The sequence below is a fragment of the Callorhinchus milii genome, unplaced genomic scaffold, assembly GCF_018977255.1.
Source record: "Callorhinchus milii isolate IMCB2004 unplaced genomic scaffold, IMCB_Cmil_1.0 Scaffold3, whole genome shotgun sequence".
NCBI lineage: Eukaryota > Metazoa > Chordata > Chondrichthyes > Chimaeriformes > Callorhinchidae > Callorhinchus > Callorhinchus milii.
Genome location: NW_024704744.1, coordinates 67,501,130 through 67,509,773, shown reverse-complemented (window position 1 = coordinate 67,509,773; position 8,644 = coordinate 67,501,130).

Here is an 8,644-nt window from a genome sequence, read left to right as displayed (position 1 = left end):
GAACGATTTTCTGTACAGACTGCAGAATAGCAATGAAGACAGATCTCAAATAACTTTCAATTAACCCCCTCAAGAAGCAATCCATTCAATTCATATGTAACATATGCAGAGATTAGTGCAGGACAAAAATCAAAGCAGAAAATTGAGAGAGCTATCTTCAAGTACCACTCTATTATGCAAACTTCATTTTCTTTGTGTGCGTTCTTTAGGATTACTGGCATCCTGACAGACTGCCTGTCCGACATCAAGTCCTGGACGAGGGACAACTTTCTCCAACTGAACATCAGCAAGACTGAGGCCCTCCTGATTGGCTTGCGCCAGCGCCTCTGCACCTCAGGCGCTGGCAGCATCAGCCTTCACGGCTGTACCTCACTAAGCCAGTCAGGAACCTGGGTGTCTTGTTTGATCCTGAACTGTCTTTTCTCCCCCACATTCTGCACCATGGAAAACTGCCTACCACCACCGCAACATTGCCAGACTCCGCCACTGCCTCACCACTCAGGCTGCCGAAACCCTCACCCACACATTCTTCACATCAAGGCTTGATTATGAAACTCCCTCCTCATCGTCCTTCCTAACTCTTCCCTTCACAAGCTGCAGATCATCCAAAACTCTGCAGATAATGTACTCTCACGCACCAGAATCTATGACCCCATCACTCCCACCTTCGCCCGACTCCACTGGCTCCCCATCCCTCAGAGAATCGAATTCAAGATTCTTATCCTCACTTTCAAGGTCATCCATGGCCTTGTCCCCTCCTACCTCTCTGACCTGCTGACTCCCTACCAACCTGCCCGCTCCCTCCATTCAGTGGGCTCTGGCCTGCTCCACGTCTGCTGCCCAACCTGCCCTACCATCGGTGGCCGGGCTTTCAGCCTCTCTGCCCCCAGACTCTGGAACTCCTTTCCATGGTCCCTTCACCTCACTTCCTCCCTTGCCTCAAGATCCTCCTCTTCGATCATGCCTTCAGTCGCCCTCCCACCTCTCTGCCTTTCCTCACCCCTACCCCACCTCTCCCCCATGCTCGGGTTCTGACCCCTGATTGTCCAGCGCCTCGGGACGTCCTCCTGATGTGAAAAGCGCTCAATAAATGTAACTTTGTTGTTGTATTTTGTTGTTTAGTTTGCACTGTGCCCTTCACTGGGAGACATTTCTCCCTAAAAAAAATATTGTTTTGATAGAACAACAACAAAATGACATTTATAGAGTGCTTTTCACGTCAGGAGGACATACCAAGGCACTGGACAGTGTACAGCATTTCAGTCCCGAGCTGGGGTCAGGGGGGGAGAAAGGAGGGGAGGGGAAGGGGGATGACCGATGGTATGGTCAAAGAGGAGGATTTTGAGGCGGGACTTGAAGGAGGCTAAGAAGGGGCGAGGTGGAGTGATTGGGGAATGGAATTCCAGAGGTTGGGGGCGGAGTGGCTGAAGGCTCTCCCGCCAATGGTGGGGCAGGTGGGTCGGGGGACGTGGAGCAGGCCAGAGCCGGCTGAACAGAGGGAACGGGCGGGTTGGTAGGGGCTTAGGAGGTCACAGAGGTAGGGTGTGGCGAGGCCATGAAGGGCTTTGTAGGTGAGGATCAGGTTCTTGAACTGGAGTCGGGCGAGAATGGTGGAGATGAGGTCACAGAGTTTGGTGCGGGAGAGGACATGGGCTGCAGAGTTCTGGATTATCTGCAGCCTGTGGAGGGAAGCGTTCGTCCAGTGTCTTGGGCTGTCCATAGAAATCTGAATTGGTGGAATGTTTACAGGAAATAGGACGAAATGAAGTCTCATTTTCACTGATATTGTTAAAGGTCAGACAGTAGGAAAATAAATATAAGACAACTGCAAATAAGAACGGATATCAAGATTTGAGCTGCAAGCAATTCAGTAAAACCTGTTCAGAGTTGGGATGTTGGGAAACTGCCTTTGAAGCAGGAAATACCAATTTCAGTAGTAAGAGGGAAATGGTTCTGCGATGAGTTTTCATGAATAGCAAATCATTTCAGTGGGTTTGCTGATCTGTAACTGGAATGTTCACAGTACTATGTTGATTTGGGAATAAAACGGACAGGAAAATATAATGAGTGCAGGACTATGGCATCAGTTTTTACTGCAATTCCTCTGAAATAACAAATAATATGTTTGGCTACATTTTCTGGCAAAATATACATATTTTTGGGAGATTGAAACTTTGCACAGTCAATATTAATATTTTCAGAAGCTACTTTTAAAATAATGTTATTTTAAAGGGAGGTGGTGATGGAGACAAACTTTAGAGCATACCATTTTTAAAACCCTAATATTATTTTAACTTTGTAGTTTGGTCTTATGTTTGAAAATTGTTATGTTATAATGTAGGCTAGAAATAACTTTGTGGGAAATGTTTTCATTGAACAATGACACGGAAAGCAATGAGAGCGTAGGGCTTGAACCGATAACTTTCTGACTCAGAGGTGAGAGTGCTACCACTGAACTAGGCTGACACACAACGGGCACTTTCATACTGTATTTCTGTTTCATAATCATGACCTTGGCTGCTGCGTTTTGCCCACAAAATATACAGTCAATTCACTTTACATTATATTCTGTGAAGCACTTTGAGACATCTCAAAGACGTGATAAGGCACTATATCAAACGCAAGAACTATTGTTGGCAATGTGGACTTATAATGGGATTTCTGCACACAGTCAAGATCAGTAACTTTACTAAGTAGATGAATTTCACACCTCCTAATCACTTTCTACGCCACCATAAATTTGCCTTTTCATTGCTTTAATTTCCACTTCTGCTGCCCACTCAATCCTCCTTAGAGCTCATTTCACAGTCCTCCACTTTCTCGTTTGTAAAGTTTCTCAGTGCTGTTATATTTGGCATCATCTTTAAATGACATAAAATCTAATTATACAAAAAATCCTCAGAATACAAATACTCACCCGCTTCTCAGTTCATAACTATAGTAGTTCATGTGAACTGAACACAGAATCTGTGTTGTAGCTATCTGATTGCTTACATTTATAAGAAGCAATTCCTAATCACCTCTCTGAATTTGCTTCCAGTTTCGTTTGTCCATTATAGTTCTCTGGCTGTCCAACTTACCTGAGCTATTGAATTCCCTGTTGATCATCACATTACGATTTCCTGCAGCCTTTCTATCTTTCCTGAGTAGCTTCTTTCCTGATTCACCTTGAGCTGTTGGTCGCCAGCAGTTGCCAATTATTATAGATTTCAATTTGTATTCCTTCTGCCATTTCTCCCTCTAGTTTTATGTCCACTATCTGAATAGATGTTCTGTTCCCTTAATAAGATCAATCCTCTATTGAGTTCAACCGATCTGCTGTTGTGAGACATTCAGTATTATCTTAGCTCTATCTAATGTCCCTCTACGGCTTGCAGGCATGTTTATTATGCCTGAAATATCTGTTTTCTTTGTCCTAATTCCAACAGATTAATCCTAATGCTCCTTACAATAGTGTTAAGGTTGTTAAGATTCTTTCTAAATATGTTCTTATCTTTCCTTCACTTTCTATTCTACTTGCAATTCTTTTCCCTGAGATTTTCACACACTGAAGCAGTCAATAAATAGTGATTGATTTGCTATGTCTTTATAAAGAGAGACTATTAAAAAGTGAAATTATTGCCATCTTTAATAATCGGAAGACGATTAATCTCATAGATTCCTCTCAATTTGCAATATTTGCACAAAGATTTGTAAATAGCAAATCCTTAATGTCTAGTAGCTTTGATCGAAAAATAGGCATCCAAGTGGATTCCAGAGGTTAGGCTAAGCTACATCTGGATTGTTTATTTATAAACCTATTTCACAAATTAAACTCTGGTGTTATGGCACTTTTCAATTTCTCTGCCTCAGATATCACTGTTTATTGTTAAAATGCTGCACTTGAATTTGTATTACCTCCTAAAGGGAACAACCTGTTCCGGACATCAAGAGGAAAATTAATCAGAAAGAGAAAATGTGATCGTAAAAACAGGCAACCTGTTTGAGAGTAACGAGAATACATGTGTTTGACAGCACTGCACACTTACCTATAGATCCATTACTATTTACATTATTTTACAGTGAAAAACAACACTCCACTTATTAAATACACTATTTAAATACACTTATTAAATAAACTATTTAGTCAGGCTCCACCACTGTTAAGTGCTCTGAGACGCTATCCTGCTTGGAGGGCGCTATAAAGTGGAAGTTGTTGTTACTTGTGATCTTGTGACTGAGGATAATCCTCATTGTTCTCAACCTTTGATGGCCACATCTCTCTGAATGTTTGAAACCAAGCCTGTATCTGCTGTTTGTAAACAGCCATATATGTGAAGATCGTTCTATACACTGAAAACAACTTTGAATCAAATAGCAAGGAATGATGGTTTCAGATTTGGCTTCCTTGCCTTCACCACCAGGTGTTTGAAATATCTTTGGAGGAAATATCAACATAAAATGTTTATTTCTTCAGAAATCAGAATGGATCTTATCTTATCCTAACTGAATGTTTATTTGTTTTTATTTCAATAATCTTTCTCTAATCCAATATTTGTGTGGCTGTTGCTCATCAAATCAGTCTTCAGTGACTTTGCTGGGGGATTCTAACTTGTTAAACTTTGAATAACTGTTCCAGCATTAACAGTCCACAGAGGGAAAAGTGGGAATAAACAAGCTGTTTGTTCTTGCTTGGCTACTGCTAGGTTTTTTCAGTTTAATGTAGTCCTTTGCTGCTTAGTTTTTCCACTGAGATCAAAAATATAATTATTTGTATTTTTAACTTATTCTAAGAATAATAATCCTTACATTTGATATCTCCACGGCCTTCCTCCTCCCTACCTCTGTGACCTGCTAACCCCATATCAACCTGTCCGCTCCCTTTGCTCAGTAGGCTCCATCCTGTACCTCCGGCTACCCTCCCTGCCCTACACCCTCCCTGATCCCAACCCACCCTGCTCGGGTCCGAATCCCTGACTGTCCAGTACCTTGGGATGACGTTCCAAGCTATACAAATGTAATTTTTATTGTAATGTCTTATCATGTCATTGAGATTTCTTCAAACGTTTCATAGGATTCGTTTTTACTGCACATGGGAAGAGAGCAGCCAATTTGTCCACAGCAATGTCCCACAAACAGCCATGACATGAATGATCAATTTTATCTGGGAGACTGTTGGCCAGGACACCAGGAGAAAATCTTTTCAATTTTTGAATAGTGTCACGGAATCATTAAAGTCAACCTGAAATGGCAGACTGGATTTTGATTTAACATCTCACCTGAAAGACAGCATCTCTGACTATGCAGCACGCCCCCAGCACTGCATTGAAGTGTCAGCCCAGACTGTGAGTTCAAAATTCTGACATGTGTTGAATCCACAATCTTCTGAATGAGAAGCAAGAGAGCTTCCAACTGAGCCAGGCTGACATCTAAGAATTAAAGCTTGAGAAATATTTGGGTCAATTTTGCTCCAAGTTAGTAAATCTCGGAGGGGGCTCCTCTCAGTGTGAGGGGGCAACACTATTGCTCCAGGGATCCCTGATACAGAAATGGATTGAGTTAGAGTAATATTCCTTTGAGTATGCATCATGCATCTTTATTAAGAAATCTGTAAAAAAAACACTGCACCACAAAATCATCCTACTGTTGCGTTTCCTAACTTGTTCTAAATCAATTTGGCAACAATCAACATCAGGCACAAAATTCAAGGTTAATAATTCCATTGTTCATCATATGCGGCGACTTTTATGTTGGTTGATTATAATGGGAAATCCCATTAGTAGCTGACATGGCCGTAGACGTTGCACTTAACGCTTCACAGAATTTTTACCCAACACGTTATAGATGTCATCAAAGAAAATCTGTACAGATGTACACAAATAAAAAAAATACCTTTGTTATAGCTTTCACCATCAAAATATACAGACAATTCACTTTACAGTATATTCTGTGAAGAGCTTTGAGACATCTTGAAGACATAAGGCACTATATCAAATGCAAGGATTATTATTGTTATTGCCATAGCTCCTTTCATGTCAGGAGGCATCTTAATATACTGTGACTATATTTTCTAGACACCTATGCCACCAATTTGAATACTGAAGAGACACTCAGAGGGTTAAATGTGGTTCACTTCATAAATCCACTCAGAAGCTCCTTCTTTCCATTCAAGATATGTCATTTGCGAATGACGTTGCAGATTTAGATAAAGTTAGAACAATTCTTAAAACACCCCCTTTCAACTTTGAGATTTGCTAATCACAAACATGAGACGTGTCAGCGCTATCACCAGTCACAGTTGTTTATTGAATGTGCTTCTCCCCCAGCTACACATTTCCTGTGAGTGTCAGATCACAGGACTAACACTGTGAGTGCCAACCATATGCTTCTGCTAGAAATCCCATATGGTGGGTGTTATTCAGCACTAGGATCCGAGATTCACAAAAAGTGAATTCCGCAGCTACCTGGTTGAGTCTGTCTGAAGCTCTGTTCGAATGCCAAGCTCACTGGAAACTGGGGCCAAGGGAGGGTGACACCTGAGCAATTATATCTCCCATACCATAAAAGAAGGAATCAAAACTGCAGAGTATTCATCTATTCCATGTTCTTCCTCCCTATCCAATTCTGGCCACTTATATTTTGATGCAAGACCTCAAGTTTGCACAGTAATCAGTTGTGTTGTTATGTGCAGCAATTTGGCAATGTATTGGGAAATCCCATAAATAGCTAACACTGCCAAAGCTAATGCAGGTGGAATTCTTACCCATATTAGTAGATTGTCTTGCAGAATTAAAAAAAAACTTCTCAGGATACAACAAGGAAATTAATCATTCTGTTGGAGAATTCTAAAATGATTGTACAATATTATTCTGCCTCCCTGTGTTTTATATTATATTGCTAGAGATAAAGTGCTTCATAGCCTGTCACTACTGACCCACTCAGTATGAACAGCTGTAAGAACAGAGAAAGTGTTTCTCTTCCCTGACACATTCACTCACTCATTGGGTCACTTTGAGTAAGAAATTCATTTGTCTAACATTACATTCAGAAACATGTGTTGGGGTAGTACAGCACTAAACAAACTGCTCACCAGAAAGCATAGGAAGGTTATGGATGCTTGTGGACATTCCTTATTGGAAAGTGCAAGTGTAAATACTTTACTAGAGGGGTAGGTGTCAGGAAATTAAAGGACTACTGGGTAGAAATTCAACCCGGGTCTAGATTTCCTCTACTTATGTAGCAATTCAGAATATCCAGAATTTGAAATATTCTTAAATGCAGCTTTAATTTTTATTTTTTTTCTGAAGAAAGTTACAAACTTAGAATTCAACGATTTGCAAAATTCCAAAGGCTCTGAAATGCTACAGAAATAGAAGAAATTTAGATCCGAATTAATTTCTCCTCAGACCTTTTCTCTGAGTTTAACCCCATAATAAACTCACAATTAAACTTATGTTGTTTTCTGCTTTCTCCATCTTGTTGGCATAGCAATGTCTAAACATACCTGGGTTTTAATGACTCACAAAATTACCCAAGGCTATCGTTTTTACTAATCAGAAGCCCTTACACTAAAAAAAAATCACATCACAAGTGTAACCAAGTTAATTACTAATTTGTAAAAATATGTCAAACTAGGAAGGATTTGCGGACAGCCAAATAAACTCATTGAGCCATAGGGAAAGAGCATATCCACACTGGTGACCTCCGCTATGCTGGTGACCTCTTTCCATGGAGTTGGTTAACCTCAATTACTTTGGAAGAAAATAAGATTAACTTAAGTAAGCAGTTCTTCTCCTGACCTCCCCACTAAACGCTTTCAGTGACAATCTTGAGGTTATGTCCCTTGTTACCAATTCACCAATCATTGGGAATCATCTCGCACTAAGTATCTAATTTCCTTGTAGAATTGCAAGTTTCCTTACAGAATTTAGGTTGAGTTCCCCATATGGATGAGATTCCAACCTTCAAATTTATGTATGGCGTTGCTTCACCCTAGCTCTGCGGCTCTTGTGGTTCTACTCCTCCTCCCTCCCTCCCTCCCTCCCTCCCCCCCTCCCTCCCTCCCTCTGCCTAACCATCGGCTGGTCTGCTTCATGTCCCCATTCCTTTTGCCCCACCATCATCAGATAAACTTTCAACCACTTTGCTCTCGCTCTCTTGAACTATATCATCAAATCACCTCACTTCCTCCCTCTCTATCAGATCTATCCATCTCCCCCATTTTCGCCCGACTCCATTGGCTCCCTATCCTTCAGAAGATCCAGTTCAAAATCCTGGTCCTCACCTACAAAGCCCTCAATGGCCTCGCCCCACCCTATCTGTGTGACTTTCTAATCCCCTACCAATCCACCCGCGCTCTCCGCTCAGCCGGCTCTGGCCTGCTCCACTTCCTCCAACCCATCTACCCCACCATTGATGGGAGAGCCTTCAGTTACTCTGCCCTCAACCTCTGGAACTTCATCCCCCAGTCACTCCGCCTCGCCCCCTCCTTAGCCTCCTTCAAGTCCCACCTCAAAACCCTCCTCTTCGACCATGCCATTGGTCACCCCTCTTCTCCCCCCGGACCCCAGCTCGGGTCTGAAATGCTGTACACTGTACAACGCCGTGGGACATCCTCCCGACTGAAAGGCGCTATACAAATGTAATCTTGTTATTGTTGCTGAAG